At 44.7% G+C, this 27,870-nt stretch overlaps 1 long non-coding RNA gene and 1 pseudogene across 1 annotated transcript in view; one reads left to right on the plus strand and one right to left on the minus strand.

The window, feature by feature from the left end:
- The window catches only part of LOC140427323 (uncharacterized), a 140,282-nt gene extending 127,175 nt beyond the window's left edge, over positions 1 to 13,107 (minus strand). The window contains exon 1 of the long non-coding RNA XR_011948470.1: positions 12,963 to 13,107. This is a non-coding gene — a long non-coding RNA (uncharacterized lncRNA). The remainder of the gene's footprint in view (positions 1 to 12,962) is intronic.
- LOC140427221 (nucleosome assembly protein 1-like 1 pseudogene) lies at positions 2,261 to 2,992 on the plus strand (annotated as a pseudogene).
- Positions 13,108 to 27,870: the final 14,763 nt, after the last annotated feature.

The raw sequence follows: 27,870 nt of genomic DNA on the forward strand, positions 1-27,870 counted from the left end.
GGTCTAGGATCTCCAGGAACTGACAGCGCTCAGTCTGGGACACAATCACAAGCACCTATCACACTCGGCTAGACCCGAGGAGGCTGGGACCCGACAACGTGACACCTACAGGAGGAACATGGACTGCCGTAATAGAGGCCGGGGATGCCGCCGGACATTCTCCCCCCAACCAGGAGAAACTGGAGAATGACCACCAGCCAGCATGGGCCACAACAGGCCGCAGAAACCAGAGAGACAGAAGGCCCCACCCGCTGACCCGTTAGGTGGGACCACCGCCCACGTGACAGGGCGTACTACATGGAAGATGCAAACAGCACCAACCAGCAGTAGTACCCATCCGGATCTCCCTGCGGATTAATGGATATCCAATCTGAATAGAACTTGACACTGAAGCAGCAGTGTCGGTAATCAGTCGTCATACGTTCGACCGCATTTGGTCTGGCCTTCAATTGCTGACCCTGTCGGACACCAACGCAAGGTTGCCCATTTATTTGGGGGAACCCATGGCAATTGCAGGCACTTCAACGGTTCCGGTTCAGTATAATCAGCAATCCACAAGTCTTCCTCTGGTGGTGGTTCACGGGAGCGGCCCGAGCTTGTTGGGGTGTTACTGGCTATGCCACTTGCGGTTAGATTGGCAGCGGATATGCCACATGCACCCACAAGGCCCTGAGGGAGTTCTGAAGAGGTTTCCATCGGTATTCCAGGATGGCTTGGGCACCATAAAAGGAGCTGTGGCCCAAATAAATGCGTCCCCATGACTCGACCACTCTGTTTCCGCGCCCGGCCTGTACAATATGCCTTACGATCAAGGAACTAGATGTTCTGTGTGCATCTGTACCATGGCTACAACACAGAACATAACATGGTACCAAGTGGGTGGAACAATTGAAGATAACAATGGAGGCGAAATAGGCCGAAGAAAGAAAAAAGAAAATTCTTCCGCCTACCTCATAAACGACCGGCAACTGGAACTCATCGCACGGAATGACTGTGAAGTTAGAGATGGAAGGTCTGAAGGCACCCCACCAGCTTCAAGTCACCGGTAATGTTGACGAGAATTGGCGTATTTTTAAGCAGCAATTCAGATTCAATGTTGCAGCTCTTGGCCTGGAGGCACAGCCTGATGAGAGGTGTATTGCGTTGCTGCTCAAGGCAGCAGGTCCTAAAGCCATCAAAATTTAAAATACCTTCGCATTCCACAGTGAAGCAGAAAGCAAAACCTTTGATGAAGTAATTAAATACTTTGATCGACATTGCTCCCCGAAGAGAAATGAAACATTCACCGTCATATCTTTCGCACACATACTCAGAAGGCAGGAGAATCTATTGATAGTTTTCTAACTGACTTGCGGTTTAAGGTGCAGTCCTGCAATTTTAGTATGTTAAAGTTGTCGATGATCCGCGATCAGATAGTGTTCCGGATATCGAATGGTAAGGTACATGAGAGGTTATTGAGGGAAGAAGAGCTTCAATTAGAAAACCCTATCAATATTTGCCATGCAAGTGAGCTAGCTGCACAGCAGATCAGCAGGCTCAACCGGAAACATTTTGGGGACAATCTGGAAGAAGACACCAGCGCCATCAGCACTGTGACTGCGGGCGGCCAATTTAAGTGGCCGACTGGATCCACCGTTTTATGCTAGTGATGATCGACAGGGGCCATGGCAATGTCCAGCATTTGGGAAAGTGTGTTCCAAGTATGGCAGAACAAATCACTTTGTGAAGCAATGCTTTTCACGTCCAACTGTGAACCAAACAGGATCAGTCAACGCGACTGATGAGATGTCCATTGAAAACCTGTTTTTCGTTGAACTGATTTCGACTTAGGACACCATGAGTCCGAATATGCAGAGTGAAGAAGTCTTACTGACCAGCTGCGGCAATAGTGATGGTGATGTTGATACCATCAAAGACAGATGGACAATTCCAGTGATGCTGAATGCCACATTGATCAAATGCAAGCTTGACACCAGAGCGAGGGCCAACCTTCTCAGTCTGTCCAATTTGAATGGGCTGTGACTTAAACCTATGATCATCAATCAAACGAGACTAATGAAAGACTATAATGGAAATGAGATTGCATGTGAACTCGAAGCATGGGCACAATAGAAGTCATATCGTACCATTTTCCATTGTGGACACAGAACGCGAGTCCATCACAAGAGCTGACGCGTGTGAGGCCCTGAACCTAGTTGAGCGGCTATACATTCCAGACAGCGCTACGACAGAGGATCATTGCAACTGGCAATGAGATACAATGGCGCAGTTATCCAATGAGATACAAGCAAAAGTTAAAGTGGAGGAAGATAAACCAGATGAAGAGATGGAGGAGCCAAAGGGAATTCCAGAATTCTGGTTAACAGTCTTCAAAACTGTGGATTCGCTCAGTGACATGATACAGGAGCATGACGAGCCTATCTTAAGGCATCTACAAGATGTAAGCGTAAAATATTCAGAGCCTGGACAGCCAATGAGCTTTACTCTGGAGTTTAAGTTTGAACCAAATGAGTATTTCACAAATGAGGTAGTCACTAAAACATACCAGATGGAGTCGCAGCCTGACGAGTTAGACCTTTTCTTCTTTGATGAACCAGAAATCACGGGATGCGCAGGCTGCCAGATCAACTGGAAGAAAGGACGAAACATCACATTGAAAACCATTAAAACGAAGCAGCAGCATATGGGCCGGGGCACTGGTAGAACAGTAATGAAAACTGTACCAAATGACTCTTTCTTCAATCTCTTCAGTCCTCCTGAAGTTCCAGAGCATGGAGAGTTGGATGAAGGTTCTGCAGCAAGACTCGCTGCTGACTTTGACATTGACCACTTCTTGTGTGAACACATAATTCCACGTGCAATGTCATACTTTACAGGAGAAGCCATTGCGGATGATGATGATTACAACAATGATAATTACGATGACCATGATTACGATGAGGAATGTGAAGACTCAGATGATGAGCCAGAAGAGGACGACTATGAAAAGTGATTCAGTTGCTTTGGCGGTCGTGACTAGATGATCACAAGGCGCACTCAATCTGTGCAGGACAACGATAAGTGTGAAAGCTCTAAGATGGCGTGTGCAGAGACTGAAAGTGAGATTGCAGCAGCAGGTACATCAGCTGAAAGCAAATCAACTGTGAACAGCCAACTGGTAACTAAAGAAATAATCCCCATTTTGGAGAAATTGGCTCCAGAGCAGTACGATGAATCATTTTATGCCCACAGAATGGCAGCAGACTTCCCAATACTCGAGGCCACTCCACCAAAAGACTTGCAGGAAGAAAAGATGGATACATCTGCGTGCAGTTCTATAATGAAAGACAAAACATATACATCATATCAGATGAGAATGAGCCACTAATCAGTTCTCCAACAAAAGACGAAGCATATACATTATATCAGATGAGGATGAGCCACTAATTGAGGCTAAAGTACAAAGTGAAGAAGCAACATCTAATGTTGAGGATATTGATCCAGCTAAGATACCGGAATGCAAGGGTTTTCGGATCATTCCTGAAATCGCAGACCTGCCTGCAACTGCATTTTCTACTTCCAAACAAACAAAGAACAAAGTACAGCACAGGAACAGGCCCTTCGGCCCTCCAAGCCTGCAGCGACTATGGTACCTGCCTAAATTAAAACTATTCACTTACGGAGTCCGTATCCTTCCATTCCTACCTTATTCATATATTTGTCTAGGTGCCCCTTAAATGCCGCTATCGTACCTGCTCCCACCACCTCCCCAGGCAGCGCGTTCCATATATTTACCACCCTCTGTGTAAAAAAACTTGCCTCGCACATCAGTTCTAAACTTTTCCCCACACACTTAAAACCTATGTCCCCTAGTACTTGAATCTCTTACCCTAGGAAAGAACATCTGACTATCCACTCTGTCTGTGACCCTCATAATCTTGTAGACCTCTATCAGCTCGCCTCTTAACCTCCGTCGTTCCAGTGAGAACAGACCGAGTTTATCTAACCTCTCCTCATAGCTAATGCCTTCCATACCGGGTAACATCCTAGTAAACCGCTTCTGTACCCTCTCCAAAGCATCCACATCCTTCTGGTAGTTTGGCGACCAGAATTGTACACAATATTCCAAATGAGGCCTAACTAAGGTCCTATACAGCTGCAACCTGACTTGCCAACTTTTCTATTCAATGCCCCGACCGATGAAGGCCAGCATGCCGTATGCCTTCTTGTCCACCTTATCCACATGCGTTGCCATTTCCAGTGATCAGTAGACATGCACGCCCAGATCTCTCTGCCTGTCAGTACTCGCAAGAGTTCTACCATTTATTGTGTGACTCCATCTATGCGTTCTGCCTACCGCGGATTCAACAAGTAGGAAGTTCAGGGGAGTGGAAGGTATGGTGATATGCCTGTGCACAGTTTTGTATATAGTTGTCGATTAATGTATATAGTTATTGATGCAAACGCCAACCAGAAATTTACCATGTGACCCGAGATATCCGGCAGTTGGTAGTAAGTCGTACTAGAGGACAGTCGGACTAGAAGTAACTCCAGGAGAATTCACTGAATTCATTTATTCATTACCATTTGTATCATAGTTCGCTAGTTATCTTTTCACGTGTTCATCCTGTTAATAAAGTATCTTACTAGTTAAGGAACTAGATGTTCTGTGTGCATCTGTACCACGGCCACAACACAGAACATAACAGAAGGGTCTTGAGGTGCTTGTCCACAGATTCCTGAAGGCTGCTGGACAGGTTAATAGGGTAGCTAAGAAGGCATACGGGTGGGAAGCATGGTGGCGCAGTGGTTAGCTCTGCTGCCTCACACCGCCTCACTATAGGAAGGATGTGACTGCGAGGGTGCAGAGGAGAATCACCAAGATTGCCTGGGATGGAGCATTTGAGCTATGAAGAGATCCTGCATAGGCTCGGGTTGTTTTCTTTGGAGAAGAGAAGGCTGAGGGGGGACTTGATTGCGGTGTATAAGATTATGAAGGCTATAGACAATGTGGATAGGAAGCAGCTGTTCCTCTTGATTGAAGAGTCAATATGAGGGGTCAAAAGTTTAAGGTGAGGGGGCTGGTGGATAAGAAGGGGTTTGAGGAAAGGTTTTTTCCACTCAGAGGGCGGTGGGAATCTGGAATGCACTGCCTGGAAGGGTAGGAAACTTCACAACCTTTAAAAAGTACCTGGACGAGCATTTGAAATGTCATAACATTCAAGGCTATGGGCCAAGAGCTGGAAAGTGCGATTAGTTTGGATTTAGTGTAGTTTTGTTGGTGGAGACCGCTGGGCCATAGGGCTTCTAAGGTATGATTCTCATGTCAGGACGGTGTATGACTTGGAGGGGAACCTACTGGTAATGACATTCCCAAGCATCTGCTGCACCTGTCCTTCTCGGTGGTAGAGGTCATAAATATGCTGTCAAAGCAGCCTTGAGTCGCTGCTGCAGTGCACCTTGTAGATGGTACACACTGCTGCCACTGTTTATCCGCCCGAGAGAGAGTGAATCTTTAAGGTGGTGGATGGGGTGTCAATCAAACAAGATTCTTTCTCTTGGATGGTCTCAAGCTTCTTGAGTGTTGTTAACGCTGCACTCATCCAGGCAAATGGAGGTTATCACATCACACTCCTGGCTTGTACCTTGTAGAGTGTGTGACAGGCTTTGGGAGTCAGGAGCCACTGGACATAGAGTTCCCAGCCTCTGGTCTGCTCTTGTAGTTACTGTATTTATGTAACTGATCCAGTGAAGTTTCAGGTCAATGGCAACACCCAGGACATTGGCCTCACTTATTAGGAAGCAACGTCAAGCAACAAGGTCAGAGGTATGTCTGTGGCATGATATCATGAGGTTCGGAAGCGTATGAAGGCCAACTGACCGCATTTGCACTTTGCTTAAAGAGCTCCAATTTTTTTAAATGGCATATTTGTTCCAGTAACATGACAGAGCTCACTGGCACATTGTCATAACCTAGGCCCTGCCAGAACCTACAACGACGGAGATCTGGTATTCCCAAAATCCCTAGGGAAATACGCGCTCCCCCACTAAATGGGTGGAGCTACCCAAGGCTTCCGGTATAAAACTGGCCGGCCTAGAACTGGTCGGTACTCACTCAGTTGGGTAGCACTTGCTTGGACTCTCTGCTGTACTTTGAAATAAACCTCCTCTTTGACCTCACAACTCGGTGGGGACTCCTTCCTTTTGGCAGACATAATACTGGCGATGAGGAGGAAAACCAGTTCCCTCTTAACGCTGAGGCCTTCCTGCTCAGTCACCTCCTGGGACTCCAGATTCAGGTCAGGACCAGCAGTCCCTTGTGATGCCTCTGTTTGGCTGCTAGGACAAGTTTGATGCCAGGGTTGAAGACTGGGCGCAATTTGCAGAGCGCATGCATTACTATTTTCGCACCAATAATATCGTGGAAGACGAAAGGTAAACAGTGATCCTGCTGATGATGTGCGGAGTTCAGGCCTATGGGGTTATCCAAGACCTCACATATCTGGATGCATCGGACACCCACACCTTTGCCCAGCTTGTGGAACTTATCGGGTGACATATTAGACCGCCTCCCTCTGTGATCGTTCAGATATACCGTCTTCACACGACAGAATGTGCCACGGGTGATTCCATGACAGAATTCATGACCAGACTACGCAGGCTCACAGATTTTTGCAAATACGGAACCTCACTCTCAAATGCATTATGGGATCACCTCGTCTGTGGCCTCGGCAATGCTGAGACCCAGTGATGGTTCCTGGGCGAGCCCACTTTGATGCTCCAGCAGGCACTCCCAGATCGCCGAGATTCGGGAGAGCGTGGAGCGCAACATTCAAAAGATCCAGGGAATGGAGGTCAATGCCTTGGGATGCAGACCATCACGTGAGAACCCCCCCCCTGCCCCCACTCAGTTGGTCGGGCAGACAATGGGGCCCCAGCCAGTGGGGCCCCAATTTATGTCATCAATCGATCCAACTCCCCCAATTGTGGTTCAAGGTAATGGCCCCAGCCTCCTGGGGCGCAATTGGCTGCACCACCTCTGCTTGGACTGGCACCGCACCCTACCAGACCTCCCTCTGGGCCCTGGCCACGGCTGCACTCCCATCCCCACCGAACAAACACTCAACAAGTCCAGTGCTGCTAGCAACACTCTGGTCATGGAACCGTCTGCGACATCACTTCGGATTAACTGAAATGTCTGTTAAGGCCCCCACCTGCAACAACCACAGGTTCACGCCAGCTGTAATGGACGCCACCTTCAAAAGGTGGTGACAGGATGGGGGGGACGTTGACAGTTAGACAGTTAGACGTTGACAGTTTACAAAGACACTTGAGGAACGAACAGTGACGTTCCAGCTGACAAAGCTAAGATACATGCAGGCCAAAAACGTCTTACAGAGGGAAACAAAAACACGACCACAGCAACAATATCTTAGGGAGGAGGAACTGCGGCGACTGGAATGGGCGACTAATAGAAAGGGCACGTACACCACTGGATGAGACAAAGAAAAAGTGGGAGGTCGACCTAGGGTTTGAAATAGGGTGGGGACTCTGGGGAGAAGCACTGCACAGGGTCAACTCCAACTCGACATGTGCAAGGCTAAGCCTAATGCAGCTGAAAGTGGTACACAGAGCACACTTGCACACTTAACCATAACCTGAATGAGCAGGTTCTTCCCTGGGTTGGAGGACAAATGCGATCAGTGCCAAAGATGCCCGGCCAACCATGCCCACATGTTCTGGTCTTGCCCCAGACTAGTCTTCTTCGAGGCAATGTCCAAGGTTGTGGGGGTGAGGGTGGAGCCTTACCCAAGAGTGGCAGTCTTCACACGTGTGAAGACGGGGTCTCAGAACAGCCAGATCTCTTCATGGGGAGGAGGGCCGACGCCACTGCCTTTGCCTCCCAAATCGACCGCTGGAGAATCCTGCTCGGCTGGAGATCAGCAGCACCACCCAAAGCTGCAGACTGGTTGTCCGACCTATCGGAATTTCTCCAGATGGAGAAAATTAAATCCGCCATCCAGGGGCCTGAGAAAGGCTTCCACAAAACGTGAGAGCCATTCACCTAAACAGTTGTTCCATGACCTGTTTGTAGCCAACGGTCAATGAGTTAGAGGAAGGGAGAGAGTAGCTACAGTACAACAACGAATGCAAACAATAGGGGGTGGGTGGTTGGGGGGGATAAAGAGGCCTGGAGCCCAACCATGCCCAGTAAATAACAAAGTACATGGCATCACGCCAACCAAACAGGAACAGGATATAAGAACTGATGAGGGAAGAGGGCACGTCAGATGACTAGATGAAGAGGGGGGGGGTCAGGAGGAGCAGGGGGAGAGGAGACGAATGCTGGGGACCCAGCTGGAACCAAACGCCTACTGGAGAAAGTAAAACAAGCTGTAACCACTATAAAGACAACTGATGTACATAATAGATGACCGATGTATATATATGTTTTCGATGTACGTTCATGCTTACCTTTGTTCTGTATAATATGAAAAATCCTTAATAACAATATATTTTTAAAAAATGATCACCATCTGCAAAATTCTCCCCCATTGATAGTTCAACCATTTGCCCAGCTTTGATACCAAAAATTAAGTCCAAGACCGCCCATTCTCTTGTAGGTCCTTCTATGTACTGGCTTACAAAGCTCTCCTGGATGCAATTTATGAATTCCTTCAGTTGAAGAGCCTTCTAAGATGTTGTCCCTTCCAACAGCTGTAATTGATTCCCTGATCAAAATTGGAACATCCCCCTAATCTTTTATCCCCTTCCCTGTCTTGCCTGAGGATTCTGTATCCTGAAATATTGAGCTGCATACCCTTTCTCAGCCATGTCTGTGACAACAATGACATCATATTCCCATGCTTTAATTTGTGCCCTTAATTTATCTGCCTTGTTCGTCAGACTCCTCGCATTAAAATAAATACCATCCAAACTTGCCAACCTCCCTTGTGACTTAACTGGTCCAGATATTCTATGCCTTCCTGGCACACTTGATGTCTCCTCTAATTTTGGATGTGCATCTATCCCTGCTGAACCTTTACCCAGTATCCCAGACCCCTACCAAGTTAGTTGAATTAGACAGTTACGATTAAAATTATGAACACCCAAGCCCCAAGTTTGGCAAGTTGCTCGACACACTCTCCGATGACTGCACAAAATACTGATGGTGATCTGTCAAATGGCAATGGTGGGAATGTCAGGTGAGGTTCAAATCCCTGGCATGGTGGTTGGAGGTCTCACAAACTGGCCCTGGAATGAAGCATGTCACTGTACCAGCAATGACCTTAAATGAGACGTGAAACTTGTAGCAAGCAGATAACTTTGTTCTTGCGGCATTCTTGGTGAATGTAGCTTGACACATTTAAGGGGACAGGTTATATATTGTAGGACCAGATTGTAAAATTGGTCAAAGGGTGAGCAACCTGTGGAGAGCAATTAATTTCTTCCTGCCCTGATTATGCGATGTAGCCGCAGGCACGATATTATTTACTTTTCCAGCAACTCCCATGCTCTCTGCCCTGGCTCTTCATTAGTGGATTACCTTCAGCTCCAAAAAAATACATCATTCTCTAAAAGAGCTCCAAAGCTGTATTCTTGAATGCTGCTGTCCTGCCTTATTACCATGCTTCAGCCATTTCTCACCTTCAGATAGAGGGCAGTAATAAGGGTAACCATCAACACTTTGTAGATGCTGGCACATCATAAAGGAATGAGATGGACGTTTGTAAAGGAAACATTTACAGGCACGTGTGAAAAGAGCGGGAGGCATGGGTGGCACCAATTGGAAAGTTCTTTCAAAGAGCCGGAGCAGCCATGATGGATCGAATGGCTTCCTTCTGTGCTGTACATTCCCATAATCCTATAACCTTACCCTGGAGCTCAGTGCCTTGCAGCGCATCAAGTGCTGGTCATCAGGAATGTTGCTGCATTGTGGAAATGGTACATAGAACTGCAAAGATTTATAGTCCGACTATTACAGATCATGATAACATGAGGTCAGCGCGCTATGTTTTCCCACAGCTAAAAAGCCCGATTGCCAAGATTTTTTTACTATTGAAAGCATGTTGGAATGGTGGCCGATTCCAAAAATAACAACAACAATGTAAACTGGGCGAGCTCAGGGAACAAAACAAGTATGAGAAACCAACAGTAAAACTGAACAGGGATCGCATGTGGGAAAGCATGTAGAAATGCCTGCACGAGTAGGAAATGGTTGTTGCGGCTAGTATCAATATGTTTAATTAGATTTGCTGCAAGGGCATTTTTAAACTCTCAGAAGTTCAATATTTTTGAACTAAATGAGTGGTTATTAATTGTGAATATTAATTAGCAATCTTTCCATTCACTTTTCTAATATGCAGTTCTTTTGTGTTTGATATGTTGCCTTTAAGTTCTAATCAGGAGTGAGGGATCCAATGACTTAGCTGCAGGCAGCTCAAAGTCAGGAACTTTGGTAGATGTGATCATCTAAAACGGAATTGGCTTTTTATGGTATAAATGCCCACACTGGTGGACAGGTTAATGCCTCACACTTATGACAGATCGAATGAAGTCCCACTTTCTGGCAGAATCTAAGCCGTTAACTGGGCAAGGGAAAGGTCAGAGCCATATTGCTTTGCTACTGGGCAGCCAATTATCCACATCATCAATCATCAATACAATCCATTAATGAACCAGTGCTCTTAAGTGACATTGTTATCTTTGTTCACAGATGAAGTTGAATGTTGCCCACATGATTTGAAAGACAGTATTAAGAAACGAAAAGCCTTAGGGTTTCAAAAAAATCAGGAAAAGGATCATTCTTATGTATTGCACATCTCATACATCTTTTGCAGAATTTCATAATGCACTTACCCAAGAGTACAGAGAAACAAAGCATACCCAGGAGCTTTGCTTTTACTGAAATAGGAGATACAGAGTGTGGACTGTACATAATGCTTTGATATCTGATCCAATTATTGTGATGGCTGTATTTTTGCACAATAGAAATGAGAGCACTGCTCACACAAATTCCATCTTAATGATGACAGATAAGGTTTTGGAAATCATTCAATAAGTCATCCAAGTAGGATAAGAGGGAATGAAAATCCAACCTCATTGTGAATTACATAGAATTTCTGTTTACGATCAGTCGAATATATCCTTTGTGACACTAACCCACCTCATATATTATCCACATTAAAATCTTCTGGATCTGTGCCTAGGTTGCCTTTCTGCTCCCAGGATTACTCAGTCCTAATCTGTTTTATTTTTAGAATTAGTATCAAGGGTTTCTTTTGAAGGGAGAATATGGGATTTCTCAGGATATGCACATTACTTTGAAGTCATCTCTGATTCCCAATAGACCTTGTTCGGTGGTAATGACAGTCACAACAAACTCGTACAATGCCTGTATTTACCGCAATGAAAACTTCTGCAATGACAATTTTGTTTTTCTTTTAAATTACAATTTGGAACACCAGAAGGTTATTATGCTGTTATTTAGATCAGTACTGCCTCTTTTTTCTTTCTGAATATGTTTAAAAGGCACAAAGGTGCGTACTGCCACTGGCATGTGAACAAAATACCTCTTCTACTTCTTCTTGAGTTAACTGACTGAAGGCAGTTCTGACCTACAGCACCACAACATCTACCATGGGTAGAGCAAGGAGGTAGGTCCCAATTCCAACCCAGCCAGGACAGCAACCTAACCCCATGAAGTTGGCATCAACCTGATTCATACCAGCCACCCAGCCAACTGACCACCCCGCCCCCCACTCCAAATCCAGAAGTCTGGGTTGCCATGGCAACATGAAACTTCACATGCATGCTGTAGTCTGGAGCTACGGATGGTGCTGGTAGGGGCTCAGTTATTTCTATCCCAGAGCTAGAGAGATTGGATAAGCGAGGACTATTTTCCTTAGAACAGAAGAAGCTAAGGGGTGTGATCTAATTGAGGTTGTCAAAACTATGAGGGGCCTCATAGACAGGAAAACCTAGCTGAAGGGTCAATTACCAGGGGACATCGATTTAAGGTGATTGATAGAAGGACTAGCGGGGGCACAAGGAACGACTGTCCCACTCGAAGGTGGTGGGCGTTTGGAATTCACTGCCTAAATTGGTGGTTGAAGCTGAAATGTTCAACTCATTTAATTGCTACCTGTATCGGAACTGCTAGATTTAGGACCAGGTGCTGGAAATTGGGATTAAAATGAGGGGCTAGTTTCTTTTCTTGTCCAGCGCAAACATGGGGGAGGGGGGGGGGGGGGGGGGCTGAATGGCCTCTTTCTCCATTGTGATTTTTCTATGGTTATTTTACTCTATGTCTGACCAGGAATCTCTCCCACGTTTTACTGCCTGCCATTGTCATGTGTTGAAAGGATTCACAATTTGGACACACAGCCTGTTTGGCTGTGTTATAAACACACTTTCCTTGGCTTTCAAGTGCTGGCACGGGACTTTAGCCTGCAGCTTCTGGCTCAGAGGCAAAGATATGACCCAGTCTGCTCCACAAGATCTCGTTGAACAGAACATACAATTTAATATTTCAATACCAAACACGGAAGGCTGATACAGAGTCCACGCTGCCGATTCAATTACACCTCATGGAAGTAGAGCTGCTAAAATAATTTGTACAAGATGAATGAGAGGCCCTGGTATAGCACAATAATTACCATAAATTTGATCCCTCCACAGTGAAATGAAAATCGCTTATTGTCACAAGTAGGCTTCAAATGAAGTTACTGTGAAAAGCCCCTAGTCGCCACATTCCGGCGCCTGTTCGTGGAAGGCTCTCTCTCCACCAATATATTACAGAGAGCAATACAGAAAAATATTTTGCCAATACTTCTTGACCCACGAAGATGGGTGACATATGACAGCAAACTAGAGACTATAAAAGGAAGGTCAAAGTTTAATTGGATTGTTGGCGAGCATCTTGATTATTAACAGTACCACTTGTCTCGTTTAAAAACAGCATTGGTGCAAAATTAACTTACACAGTGTCGCTACGATGAAGGCTGACTCTGCTTCTCCCAAGGCCAGGCAGCACTACCAGTTGCTACTCCGGAGGCCTACACATGTAATCTTCAATAACGAGTGCATCAAAACACAATGAAACAGCTCCATTTGGCATTTCGTAGCCCAACCTAGAAAACCAAAATTAGAAAACTTAGTTGTCCAGTCTTAAAAACAGAAGCACAAACCAGCAAAATGGGACCTGCAGTGGAGCAATTTACAGGTGTGTAAAATGTCTAGAATTTATTTTCTATTGTTAAGTGTCTGGAAATATTCTGAAGTGTTTTTGAAGGTATTTTGCGGAGTTCCTGCATTTACCAGGAAGTGTTTCCACATCCTCATGGGAGTGGCTGAGGAGTAGGTGACCCATCCACTCGAAGGCTGAAATAGGTAACAAGGGGAAGAGTGGGGGGGGGTGGGGGGTGTAGGGATGGGGGCAGCGCCAGTACATCAAGAATTGCAGCACAGCAGAGAATTGGAGTGGAGGCTGAAGAGAGAGTGAGCTCTTCATCGACTCCTCCACCAAGTTAGAGCCGGACACCTCTATGCTGAGGGTGGTGTATGGTCAGCTAACCTATACTCCCAGCATCTCAGTCTGCACATGCTCAAGGGTCCTCGTGCAGGATGTCCCATGGAGGTCCCCCTTCTTAAGCCTCTGCAGCAGAAGCTATCTGCGATCTCAACCTCCAAGGAGCTGGCAAACAACCCACCCTTTCACCTTGCCTGGTTGCAGCCCACACATGCCCCAGTAACTCATTACACACCAGTTCCAAGGTAAGAGCAATGCCAGAGTCTGAGCTGGTGGCTGTGAGTGGGCCTCTTCAGTAGGATGCTGCTGTTATCTTCTTACCTCCTCCTGGGGAAGGCAGCAGCTCTTTGGCATCTGAAAGTAGAAACTCAGAAGGGGAATGCTATTGTCAGGGAAGTGGTGTGGGATGGAAAAAGTAACTGTTCTCATTAGTGGAAGGATCGAGAACAACAGGGCACAGATTTGATTGGCAAAAGATGAAATGGTAACCTGAGGGAAAACATAAGAACATAAGAACAAGGAGTAGGAGTAGGTCAGCTGGCCCTCGTGCCTAATTCACCATTCAATAAGATCATGGCTGATCCCTTTGTGGACTCAGCTCCACTTACCCATTCGCTCACCATAACACTTAATTCCTTTAATTCCTTCACTGTTCAAAAACCTAGATATCTTTGTCTGAAAAACATTCAACGAGGCAGCCTCAACTGCTTCAGTGGGCAGGGAATTCCACAGAATTACAACCCTTTGGGTGAAGGAGTTCCTCCTCAACTCAGTCCTAAATCTGCTCCCCCTTACTTTGAGGCCATGCCCCCTAGTTTTAGTTTTACCCACCAGTAGGAACAGCCTCCCGGCACGGTGGCTAGCACTACTGCCTCACAACTCCAGGGACCTCTGTTCAATTCCTGCCTCAGGTGACTGTGTGGAGTTTGTACTTTGTCTGCGTAGGTTTCCTCCCACAGCCCAAAGATGTGCCAGTTAGGTGGATTGACCATGCTAAATTGCCCCTTAATGTCCAAAAGGTTAGGTTGGGTTACAGGGATAGGGTGGAGGCGTGGGCTTAAGTAGGGTGCTCTTTCTACGGGCCGGTACAGTACTGATGGGCCGAATGGCCTCCTTATTCACTGTAAATTCTATGATATCTTAACTATTCCCTTCATAATTTTATCTGTTTCTATCAGATCCCCCCTCATTCTTCTAAATACCAATGAGTATAGTCTCAGTCTACTTAGTGTCATGTGAGAGTACCTTTAAGAAATGGGTGTTTATCAAATAGCTGCAGTGGATGTACCTTTAAGAAATAGGTGTTTATCAAATAGCTGCAGTGATGTCAGAGTGTGGGTGGAGCTGGGCTGTCTGTCTGCTTTACTTTCGATTTTGAGCAGGCAGCTACAGTGTGTTTTAGTTTCGTTTTCAGAGCTGGATAGCTGCAGGCAAAGCAAGCAGCTGTGTAATGATCTCTCTCTACAAGCTACAGACTGTCTTCAGCTCATTTGAGGATTTCAAAGTAATATCGGTTTCTGTAGAGAATTTAAACCTGCTGTCTTTCTGTAAAAAAGGTATTTTGAACTTATGGATGTTGTTAGGAAAGTTATGAAGGGTTACTTATAGAATATTGTATCTGTGGGGATTATTGGTGTTGATAGTTGTTAAGATATTTACTGTGGGTTTATAAAGTGTTAACTGGATTCATAAATAAACATGATTTTGTTTTAAAAGTACTTTAGTTCTCTGTTGCATCACACTTGTAAAGTAGGCCTTTGTGCTCCCCATAACCACAATCTATTAAAAGTTATGGGACAGGTGAACTTCATGATACACTTTGGGGTTCTCTAAACCCTGGCCCGTAATATTAGTCTCTCCCCATAAGCCAATTCTCTCAACTCTGGAATCAGCCGAGTGAATCTCCTCTGCACCCCCTCCAGTGCCAGTACATCCTTTCTCAAGTAAGGAGACCAAAACTATACACAGTACTCCAGGTGTGGACTCACCAGCACCCCATACAACTGCAACATAACATCCCTGTTTTAACACTCCATCCTTCTAGCAATGAAGGTCAAAATTCCATTTGCCTTCCTAATTCCCCGCTGCAACTGCAAACCAACGTTTTGCGATTTATGCACAATAATAATAATCTTTATTGACACAAGTAGGCTTACATTAACATTGCAGCGAAGTTACTGTGAAAAGCCCTAGTCGCCACATTCCGGCGCCTGTTCGGTACACTGAGGGAGAATTCAGAATGTCCAATTCACCTGACAGCACGTCTTTCAGGACTTGTGGGAGGAAACTGGGGCACCCGGAGGAATCCCACGCAGACACAGGGAGAACATGCAGACTCCGCACAGACAATGACCCAAGCCACAAATCGAACCTGGGACCCTGGAGCTGTGAAGCAACAGTGCTAACCACTGTGCTACCGTGCTGCCCTTGGACACCCAGGTCCCTCTGCACAGCAGCATGCTGCAATTTGTTACCATTTAAATAATAGTCCATTTTGCTTTTATTCCTACCAACCTTCTACTCTATCTGCCAGACCCTTGCCCACACACTTAAACTATCTACATCCCTCTGCAGCCTTTCAGTGTCCTCTGCACACTTTACTCTACCTCTCATCTTACTACTCTGCCAACTTTGACACATTACACTTGGTTCTCAACTCCTAATCATCAATGTAAATTGTAATCAATTGCGGTCCCAAAACTGATCCCTGGGGGTCACCATCAGTCACTAATCATCAACCAGCAAAACGCCCATTTATCCCCACTCTTTGCTTTCTTTTAGTTAACCAATCCGCTATCCATGCTAATACATTACCTGTAAAGCTGTGCACCTTTATCTTATGCAACAGCCTTTTGTGCGGCACCTTGTCGAATGCCTTCTGGAAATGCCTTCCTACCTGGAAAATCCAGGTACAACAGATCCATCGGTTCCCTATTGTCCATTGCATTCATAGTGTCCTCAAAGAATTTCAATAAATTAGTTAAACATGATCTGCCTTTCATGAACCCATGTTGCATCTGCCCAATGGGACAATTTCTATCCAGATGTCTCACTATTTATTCCTTGATGATAGATTCAAGCATTTTCCCCAGTACAGAAGTTAAGCTAACCAGCCTATAATTACCCGCCTTTTGTCTACCTCCTTTTTTAAACAGTAGGGTCACACTTTCTGTTTTCCAATCAGTTGGAATCGCCCCAGAGTCCAGCGAATTTTGGTAAATACCAAGAGCCATTTTCTATTTCCCCCACCATCTCTTTTAGTACTCTGACATGCATTCCATCAGGGCCAGGAAATTTGTCTACCTTTTGCCCCATTAGCTTGCCCAACATGACCTCCTTAGTGATAATGATCATTTCTAGGCCCTCACCTGCCATAGCCTCCTTGCCAACAGTTTTTGGCATGTTATTTGTGTTTTCCACTGTGAATACCGACACAAAATACCTGTCCAATGCCTCTACCATTTCCTCTTTTCCTATTATTAAATCCCCCTTCTCATCCCCTAAAGGATCAATGTTTACCTCAGCCACTCTTTTTCATTTTATATATTTATATATATTTCATATATTTATATAAACTTTTGCTATCTGTTTTTATATTCTGAACTAGTTACTCTCAAAATCTATCTTGCTTTTCTTGATAACTTTTTTGTGGCTTTCTGTTGGCCTTTAAAGATTTCACAATCCTCTAGTTGTCACTTTGTATGCATTTTCTTTCAATATAGTACCTCCTTTATTTTCTTAGATATCCATTGCTGATTATCCCTTTTCCTACTATCCTTCCTTTTCACTGGTATATACATTTGCTGGGCACTGTGAAAAATCGCTTTAAAAGTCCTCCACTGTTCCTCAATTGTCCAACCATAAAGTCTTGCTCCCAGTCTAACTTAGCCAACTCTTTCCTCATCCCGTTTAATCTCCTTTGTTTAAGCACAAGACACTGGTATTGGATTTTACCTTCTCACCGTTCATCTAAATTTTAAATTCAACCATACAGTGATCGCTTCTTCCGAGAGGATCCCCAACTATAATATCATTAATTATTCCTGTCTCATTCCACAGGACCAGATCAAGGATAGCTTGCTCCATCGTACATTCCATTACATACTGTTCGAGGAAACTATCGCGGATACATTCTATGAACTCCTCCTCAAGGCTGCCTTGACCGACCTGGTTTGACCAATCAACACGTAGATTAAAATCCCCATGCCAACTCCCGTACCATTATTACATGCATCAGTTATTTCTTTGTTTATTGCCCGCCCAACTCTGAAGTTATTATTTGGTGGCCTATAGACTACGTCTATCAGTGACCTTTTCTCCTTACTATTTCTAATTTCCACCCAGATGGATTCAATCTTTTTCTCCATAGAACCTATATCATCTCTCACTACCACCCTAATGTCATCCTTACATATCAGAGCTACACCACCTCCCTTACCTTCCGGTCTGTCCTTCTGAATAGTCTGTTACCCGTGGATATTTAACTCCCAGTTGTGACCAGCCTGCAACCATATCTCTGTAATGGCCACTAAATCAAACTCATTTGCGGTGATTTGTGCCTTAAATCCATTTACCTTGTTTCGAATACTATGAGCATTCAAGTGAAGTGCCCTTATGCTAGTTATTTTAACCTTCTTTTTGAATCCTAACACCCCCATTAATAAAATCACCTGAGTTCTTCACCTCTTTAACATTTTAAATCATTTTCCCTGTAGTTGAACCCTCCTCCCCACATGCTAACCTGCTGCTTTGCTTCTCATTAACCATTTGTTTTCCCATAATTTCACCCATCCCTTCCCTCCACTTGGTAGTTTAAAGTCCTTGTGACCACCCTATTTATCCTTTCCGCGAGAACATTGGTCTCAGATCGGTTCAGGTGAAGAACGTCCCAACGATACAGTTCCCTCCTGTTCCAATACTGATGTCAGTGCCCCATGAAATGGAACCCCTCTTTCCTGCACCAGTCCTTTAGCCATGTGTTCACTTCCCTAATTTTCTTATCCCTGCGCCAATTTGCTCGTGGTTTGGGTAATGATCCTGAGATTATAACGCTTGAGGTCCTGTTCTTTAATTTAGTTCCCAGTAGGGGCGGCTTGTGGCGCAGTAGTTAGCACTGGGACTGCGGCGCTGAGGACCCGGGTTCAAATCCCGGCCCCAGGTCATGGGTCCTGGGTGACTGTCCATGTGGAGTTTACACATTCTCCCCCACAACCCAAAGATGTGCAGGTTAGGTGGATTGGCCATGCTAAATTTCCACATAATTGGAGAAAAAAAGAATTGGGCATTTTAAATTTATATTTTTTTTTTAATTAGTTCCTAGTGCCTGATAATCCCCAACAGGTCATCCTTCCTAGTCTTGCCTATGTTGTTTGACCCAACATGGATCACAACAATTGGATCCTCCCCCTCCCACTCTAATATCCTTTCAAGCTGGTCAGAGATGTTTTTCACTCTAGCACCGGGCAGGCATCATACCATGAGGGACTCTCGATTCTGCTTACAAAGGGTGCTAGGAATTCTACGAAGATCACAAATGTTGCAGCTTGCTCATCATGCCGGAAAGCAGGATAAGTGTGAGATGGGATTTGCAAAAGAGGTGGGAAGGTGCCTTCACATTGAATATTCTCTGTGACATTGAATACTGCAGACATTGTCACAACCAGCTCGTGATACTAAGAACCATTTCCTCTGTAATGCTCAGGAGATGTAGGTGTCCTTATCCAATGCTCGCTCCATTCTACTCTCTTCTGTTATTGGTCATGTTGTCCAGCATTAGAGAAGGTGAAGTGACAGTGGTTGTGTCGCATTCATTTTAGAGGATGTGCCTGCTATGGCATCATTGCTGCTGACCATGTGATGTCGGCAGCGGGGGGGGGGATGGGTGCGGGGGGGGGGGGGTTTGCTTACGAAAGGAGACCCTCAAATATGACCCTGCGAAGGGAATGGGAGCAGTTGACTAGGGGAGCCGGCTCCTGGAACTGGATCTGAGAAAGTGGCAGCAGCGCAAAAAGAACTCTAATGACCTCATGCAAATGGTCAAGATCGGTGACATCACATCATATCTCCTACCGACCACACCACCCAACTCTCCCACTGCTCAATGTACCAGACACCCATCGTTCACCCCTCAGCAGTTCCCGGCATTTGGGAATCACCAGACGTTCACTTACTCCACCTAACACACCTATCAATTATGCCAGTCTCACACTCACCTCTTACTGCTTCCACATTCTTCCAGCTATTCAGCAATGCTGCCCAGCTCTGCTGAGTGCAGAGCTCATTGATAGCATTGAGAAGAAGGGAACAGCGCTGGAGATGCAGAAACTTGCAGAGAAATCATTCTGATGAGGTGGGTAGAAGAGTTTTGTTTCTTGCCTGCCTGGATATGTACGGCTGATCTGCGAGCAGAGTGTAAATCACAGACCGCATGCCTAAAACTTGGAGTGAATGTATTTTGTGCCTTGTACATCTCTTCAATAGTACAGATAGGCTCTTTCATCCTTCAAGAGCAGCCCCATTTCCCAGTTGTGACTTCAGAACACAGGCACAGTCTGGATCTCAACAAGTTCTTCACAGTTACACATTCAATCTGTACAATATATTCAGTGAAGGTTTTAAACAGTTCATTCTTCTGAAAAAGAAGCAAAGTTAGTGAAAAATAAGTGCGGTGAAGAGAGCCTGATGAGGTGAGTCATCGGATTTAATGAAAATGTGAACCAGTTACGTGAACTATTTAAGGAGGAAGAAAACACTACAGTTTTCTGACACACCTCATAAAATTTGTATTTTCATATAAATTTAGCTGATGAAGTAATTACAATATTTCAAATTGTTTTGTCGTATCAATAAGGCCAAGTGTCTTTGGCCATGTTATACTACAGTTGCCTGACTGAGCATTGCAGTAAACAGCTTTCATGGTTCAGTGGAGTATCTTAAGGTATGAACTGCAAGACATCTGTCCCAATTTCTTATTCATATTTGTACCTGATGGCTTTGGTCCATGATTTTGGCTTGGCCCCAATCTTTGTTACCACATTGAGAAAGGGAACAAAAGCCTCTTTTCTGTCATAATTTTCTAGCAAGCAATGTACCAATGTAAGTCAAGCTTGCAATACATAAAATGCCTCTGAACTGTCTCTTTAATGGAATTTAACAGAAGGACATTCTACAGACCCTATGCCACATCTAAGGGGTAACAGTTTGAGAAATGTGAGTTGTGGCCTACACACATCACTGAATACCTTGGAATTGCAGTAGTCTCGTGGCATACTTGTTCATTCGTTAAAATCCCTGACATGAAATCTCGATGAAGTAATTGGTGACAATTGAGCCCAAGTATGTGGCTTTGTATTTCCAGAATGTCGAGGTGGCCAACATATTAAAAGCTGCTGTGCATTACCCTCCAGTACAGTGAAGGGGTTGCCTTTCCAAAACTACATGAGCTTTTCAAGAAACTGATAATATTTTAGCACAATAATAGATGCTGGAAAAGGCCACCTGCTTTCAGATATGAGAAGATAAGCTCAAAAACCCAGGACGATGCCTACTGTCATTGAATTACAAAGACGTAGGTTAAAGCTGTGCATCTTTAACTGGTTGCACCACATATTTATGTTGTGGTACAGAGAGTAGCGGTAATGCACTCTTATTTAATGATATGCTGTGTTACTTGTCAGTTCACTTATAAGTAGCTCTTGGTTCTTGCCATCTACCACCAAAGCCTCAAATCAACATTTGTCAGTTCTCTATCTTCAAGATTATCTAGAAGATAATCTTTTTTCTCTCGAAAGATTATCCTCTTTGAGGAGATGGAGGAGGAGAGGGAAAAAGCAAAGGATTTTTGAGATTGACGTAATTCTAATGCAACGCATCAGGCAATGGAAGCTCAAGAACACCTCAACCCTCAGAAGTAGACTCCAGAATCCAATACCTGAGCCATGAGCAGAAAATCAGGGGTTGAAATTAATGGGCGGTAAGTCGTGTTCTGGCAAGCAGAGAAGCAGAAAACGACTGCCATGATCTTGAACATAGAACATAGAAAATACAGCACAGAACAGGCCCTTCAGCCCACGATGTTGTGCCGAACCTTTGTCCTAGATTAATCATAGATTATCATAGAATTTACAGTGCAGAAGGAGGCCATTCGGCCCCCTGAGTCTGCACCGGCTCTTGGAAAGAGCACCCCACCCAAACTCAACACCTCCACCCAACACCAAGGGCAATTTTGGACACTAAGGGCAATTTATCATGGCCAATCCACCTACCCTGCACATCTTTGGACTGTGGGAGGAAACCGGAGCACCCGGAGGAAACCCACGCAGACACGGGGAAGACGTGCAGACTCCGCACAGACAGTGACCCAAGCCGGAATCGAACCTGGGACCCTGGAGCTGTGAAGCAATTGTGCTATCCACAATGCTACTGTGCTGCCCTTAAGAACAAATAAATCTACACTATATCATTTTACCGTAATCCATGTACCTATCCAATAGCTGCTTGAAGAAGTTAAATTATATTTTACTTGCTTGATAGTACAGAACATTGCTGGAAAATAGACATTATCATGTCAGAAATGCAACAATATCAATTGTAAAGCAAATAAGATGTTCTGGTGAGTGCAGAATGAAAAACTTTGACAGCATGTCTCTTTTTCAGAAATGCAGAAATTATTATTTTCTTTTTATACTTTTTAATCTAGATTACCAACATTTATTGGGATTCATATTTTATCGTATATTTCCAAAGGATTTCTAGGAATAGTTTAAGACAAACTAGAAACATAAGTCCCTCTTTAATAAATCAGATATTTTTCTACAACATACTTTTTATCAATGCATAGTTATTTTGGGTTGCAGGGGCAAGAAAGGGTGAACATAGGGCTTTGTCAGCAATCCGCACAATCTAATTTACGGCTGGAGTTTAAGGATTTGCTGTCAACCCATGAGACCAGACAAATGAGTCACATAATTCAGAATCCTCAATAAAGAGCTTTGTCAAAAACAGATTAAGGATCGTTGATGAATGAAAGTGCCATTTATTAGACACCACTAAGAATGCTCTTTTAATTTGATCTATACTTGAACACAACATGAATCAAGCTGCTTTTGAAGGAAGTGGCTAATGAATGAAGTGTTTGAGTGCGGCCAATACATTTCCGACATGAAGGTTGAAGGGATTGGCTGTGGGGCTGCAACAGAAAACCTGGCACATTTCTCACTTCTTATCGAATGCTTTTGACATCATTTTCTCCAGCCCTTCAAACTACCCCATTATTATGCCAGTCAGAGTTGCTTAAATATATTTGCTCAATTCTCGGCATAATTATCCACAACTTCCACACGCAAGATTTAATTCATTTAATCACATAAATTAATAGGTTTTACTTACCTGTTAATACAATTTTGAGAGTGAGAGGGGAGCTGGGAGCTATTTAAGTCTGAAATATGCTGAAATTTAAATGCATCGACTGCTGCAGAATTCATGGTTTATATTTGGATATTTTGATATTAATGCAGCCTGGCATTCCGGAAATAATAATTGAATTCATACAGCTCCAGTTTTTGCATGCAGCATTTTCTAAGAAGATACTGTCAGAAGGAGGGTAGTTAAAATTTATTTCTTAATTGAAGGAGAAATACAGACGTATGTTCCACAGGTCTCAGGTTGAGCCTGGAGTAGTGGTGCTGCCTAGCTGCAGAATAGGTTATAGGTTGGAGTCCTTTCTTTGAGGGTGTTGGACTTTGCAAGCTGACTCACTTCAAACAAAGCACTGGAAAGGGCTCTGGAATGCCTGTGTAGTAGCTTAGTCACGAAATGGGGCGATTGTTCGCAGGTCACGAGATTCGCCCCGGAGTCTATTTCTTGAGAGCGCGGTCCAGGGAGGAAGGGGGCCAGAGTGTGATCCCAAGAGTCAAGGAGTAAAGACCTGTATTGTAGTTGCTGTGCCTGTATGGATTTATCTTGTTGTTTGAATAAATCACCCTGTGATTAAAGCACTGTCCTCGTCGGTTCTACCTTAGCAACAAGAGTAAATTAGACTATGGTCACGAGCTTCAGCATTCGAGAGGGAAGAGGGTACCAAACGAGATCCCCAGATAAGGAAAGAGAAGTGATCTGTGCAGTAACAGAGAGTGAAATATAATGCCACCAATAGGAAAACTTGATTCTTTTGACCAGTGGACTGAAGACTGGGGCCAAAACGTTGAGAGGCTTCGGTACTTTTTCACTGCTAATGATATTACTGGGAAAAGCAAACAAAATATCAACTTGGATACGGTATGTAGACCTCAGACTTATAACCTCATTGGAGGATTAATGTCTCCAAAGGTTCGGGATACCAAGTCGTTTGATCAGTTAGTGAAAGAGCATGACCACCCCAGACACTCCATCATATTGCAATGGTCCAATTTCAATTCACCCATCAGGGACCCAGGGGAGGCAATTTCTACATCTGTAGCAAGACTTTGTCAAATGGCTAACTGTAAATTTGGCTCTTCACTAACTGACATGTTATGTAACTGTTTGGTTTGCAGCACTAACAGTCTGAATATCCAAAGGAAACTATTAGCAGAAACAAAAATGTCCCCAAATAAAATGAGAGAGATAGCTCAAGCCACCAAATGTACCAAAAAGGGCACTTCTGAACTATAGTGTGTGCAGGAAGGCAAGGTGAATCGCTTCTGGAAGGGAACGGATGCTAGATGAGGAGCCTGAGTAGCAGGCAGAGAGGAGGCTGAACTAAGATCATAGAAGCAGGATCATGGACAGAAGCAAAAGGAATAAAAGGGACGTCAGTCCAGGAATTTTGTTGAGTGTTACAGATGTGGGGGAGATCACTCTCAGGATAAGTGCCATTGCAAAGGTTTTGTTTGCTTCAATTGTAAGAGGAAGGGTTACATTCAACCACCGTGCCAAGCCAGACAGGGTGCAGCCAGTTCAGAAAAAACACACCCTGGCTCCAGTGTATAAAGCAGAGGAAGATTCTGAGATTTATAAGTTCGACATAGGGATGTTGAACAAGACTGCACCTATTTAGATATTCCTTGTGGTGAATGAAGTTGTCACAGGTGCCTCTGCCACTGCGGTGGGAGAACAGACCTCCAAGTACCTACGAAGAGGAGCTCAACCCCTGAGGTTAAGCAATACAGCTGCCAAGTCAGCAACTAATACAGTAGAAATCCAAAAGATATTAAATACCACAACTGCACCGATGTGTATCAATACCAATCTGCCCAATTACCCATGATTATTATGGACGGTCAGAGGCCAAACTTCATGGGGCAGGACTGGCTACATCAGATAAAGCTAAATTGGCTAGAAAGTTTTAAAATAATGGATGATGCTTTGCAAGAGATTCTGTGCAAGAACAAAGACGTTTTTCAAAATGAGCTGGGGTCAGGCCAAACTTTTTGTGAACCCCGAATCCACATCAAAATTCTTTACAGCTTGGTGCGTTCCACATGCTCTGCATCAGAAAGTGCAGGATGAATTGACACATTTGGAGGAATTAGGAATCATAAGGCCAGTACAGTTCTCCGAATGGGCAACCCCTATTGTTCCTGTGGCAAAACCTAACTGCACCGTCGGGATCTGCGGCAATTACAAACTCACCATAAACCAATCAGCTCAACTAAACAGCTAACCTATCCCTAGGATAGAAGCTCTTTATGTTATGCTGACGAGGGTCTCACATATACAAAGCAAGAACATTAGTGTCCTTATATCATCTCCTAACAAAATATCAGTGCAGGCACTGGAAAGACCCACATAAACAGGCCTTTGGACAGGTTAAGCTGGCTTTGCAATTATCCAATTCAGCAATTCACTTTGACCCATACAAAAGAATAATCTTAGCATGTGATGCCTCTCCCTATGGCAGTAGTTTTCAATCGGTGTGCCGTAAGTGTAGAAGGGCGTACTTTTTTACCCCACAACAGGCTGGAATTGGGTGTCACAGATAGCTGTGTGTGTCCCCCCCCTGCAGGCTTTGAAATCAAAGACCCGGAAGCGTCACACTGGGACCGCTTCGCAAGGGAGAGTGAGCAAGGCTCACCGTTTATACCCGACTGGTGACCTGTCCTTATGCCACACCAGCTATCCCGACCGCCACCTACACCTGTGTGACTCTCTCTCTTGTCGGTAGCAAAAACTACCACCCTGTAAGTGGCTCACTAGGGCAGATTCACAAGAGAGAGAGAAGGAGGAATCCCTGTTTATCCCTAACCAGCTGGTTCCTCCTGGGTGAGCTTTTTAAGGCGCCCAGACCCCCTCAAAGATTCTTGACTGCGGAATTATGTCCTGGCACTTGAGTGTGATTTGGCCAGGGCGAGCGATAAGGGAACAAGCGAGACCACAACCAAGGTGAATTAAAATTAAGTAATTTATTCAAGAAAAAGGAAGTCTAGTTTATGAAATCCACAACCCAAATTGAAACCTACACACACACACACACTTGCAATTATGTCTATGAGAACTAGGACTAACGGCACAACGAAAAATCCTTAAATAGTTTTAGCAATGTTTTACAAGAGGTTGTTATATACTGTCCCTTGCCACCCCTCCTCAACAAGCCTAGCCTAATTGGGGGTTTCTGTAAGCTGACAAAATATACTCACCACTTCCTAGCTGAATGGGTCTGTTTAAAAACACACAAAATCTTCAGGCTCCTCTCTGGCTTCTTGGGTCCTAGTTTGTTATGGTCTGCCTCTGCACCTGGTTCGTGGAGACTTGCTTCTCCTGTTGGGCCCGTAATTCTACCTTGTGGTGGTCCCTTCGTAGTTTTTTAGAGTTTCTTTTTCTTAGTTCTCAAATCTCCTCCAGCCCAAACTTCTGTGCAAAACTTCTCAATCGGAACTTCTGAGTAAAATCTACCCAAGATCGCTCTCTCACTTGTCTGTGTCCTGTATCTTTAAGCGCACATGTTTCAATGGAGCCGGCTGGCTCCTCCCACTCATCAATTTCAAAGACAAAAGGCGCGCTAATCACCCTCAGGAAGAAGTGAACCTGTACAGTTTCTTCACAATAGCTGATGACGTCTCCGGAGCTTGCCTGATTGCTCGCAAATGGCTCCTAAGAGATACTGGGACATTTTGAATTAGTTTGCCATAGTGGAATAGTTTTCTGTCTGGTTTGGGCAGAAACTCATTTCCATAGTCATCGTCTTCCTCAGCTCACTCTGAGCCATCCACATACCTGGCATAATTTTTCTGTTGGCCCTGCCCTGGCTCATTATCCCAGAGAAGAATAAAGGGGACAATCTAGTGATGTCTCTGTCTAGCTGCTTCCAGCCATTTTGTTGCAGGCTTTTTGCAGGAAAGCTTTCTTATTTTAAAATGTCTGTTAGTCTTGCCATTTCTGTAGCAATGTTGCCCCAACTGGCACGGATGGAGAGTTGCCATAACTTACATGAGCACCTTCCAAGTGGGCCATGAGATTTTGTCCTAGGTCCAAGCAGGACCATCCCAGCCCAGCAAGACATGTTCGAGTCATTTAAGAATGATATGGCGCTGAGAGGCTGCTGGCTTCACTCCTGGACCAGAGGCGTAAGGATACTTTGCCCCTATCATCGAAACATATTAAGAACTGAACACCGGGGGACATGATCCTGTCTAAAGTTAAGCGGGTGGTTTTATATGGCTGGCATAATGATAAATCGGAGCAGCTCAAACCCTATCCACTGAGGAAAGACAAACTCAGTTGCAAAAATGGGGTATGGCTTTGGGGTTCCTGGGTGGTGGGTCCACCCCAGCAAGAGAACCACAATGACAAGAACTACATAGCAGGCATCCTGGACAAACCAAATGAAGATGTTGGCCAGGAGCTACACTTGGTGGCTGGACAGCAATAAAGACATCGAAAATGTGGTCCACCAATGCGATTTTTGTCAATCACAACAGGCCCTGCTGTCTGCGGCTCAACTACATCCCTAGGAATGGCCCCGCTGCCCTTGGACAAGATTGCATATAGACTTTGCGGAGGAAAGTTTTCTTAGTAGGGGTGGACGGCCACTCTAAGTGGTTAGACATCTAAGAAATGCATACAACGACTTTGGCAGCCTCCATCAAAAGGTTAAGACTGGTTTTTGCGATACACGACCTCCCAGAAGTTATAGTTTCAGATAACGGCATTGCCTTTACAGGGGAAGAATTCCAGCATTTTGTACAGACCAACGGTATCCAGCACATCCACATAGCCCCCTTTCAGCCAGCTTCGCATGGCCTGGCAAAAAGAACAGTGCAAACCTTCAAATCCGCAATGAAAAAGCTGCCAGATAGAGTCATTATGATTCAAGCGAGCAAATCTCCCCCTTTCTTACATCACCACCTCTACATTAGCACCAAGGTAACACCAGCGGAACTGTT

Source organism: Scyliorhinus torazame, chromosome 7, assembly GCF_047496885.1.
Source record: "Scyliorhinus torazame isolate Kashiwa2021f chromosome 7, sScyTor2.1, whole genome shotgun sequence".
NCBI lineage: Eukaryota > Metazoa > Chordata > Chondrichthyes > Carcharhiniformes > Scyliorhinidae > Scyliorhinus > Scyliorhinus torazame.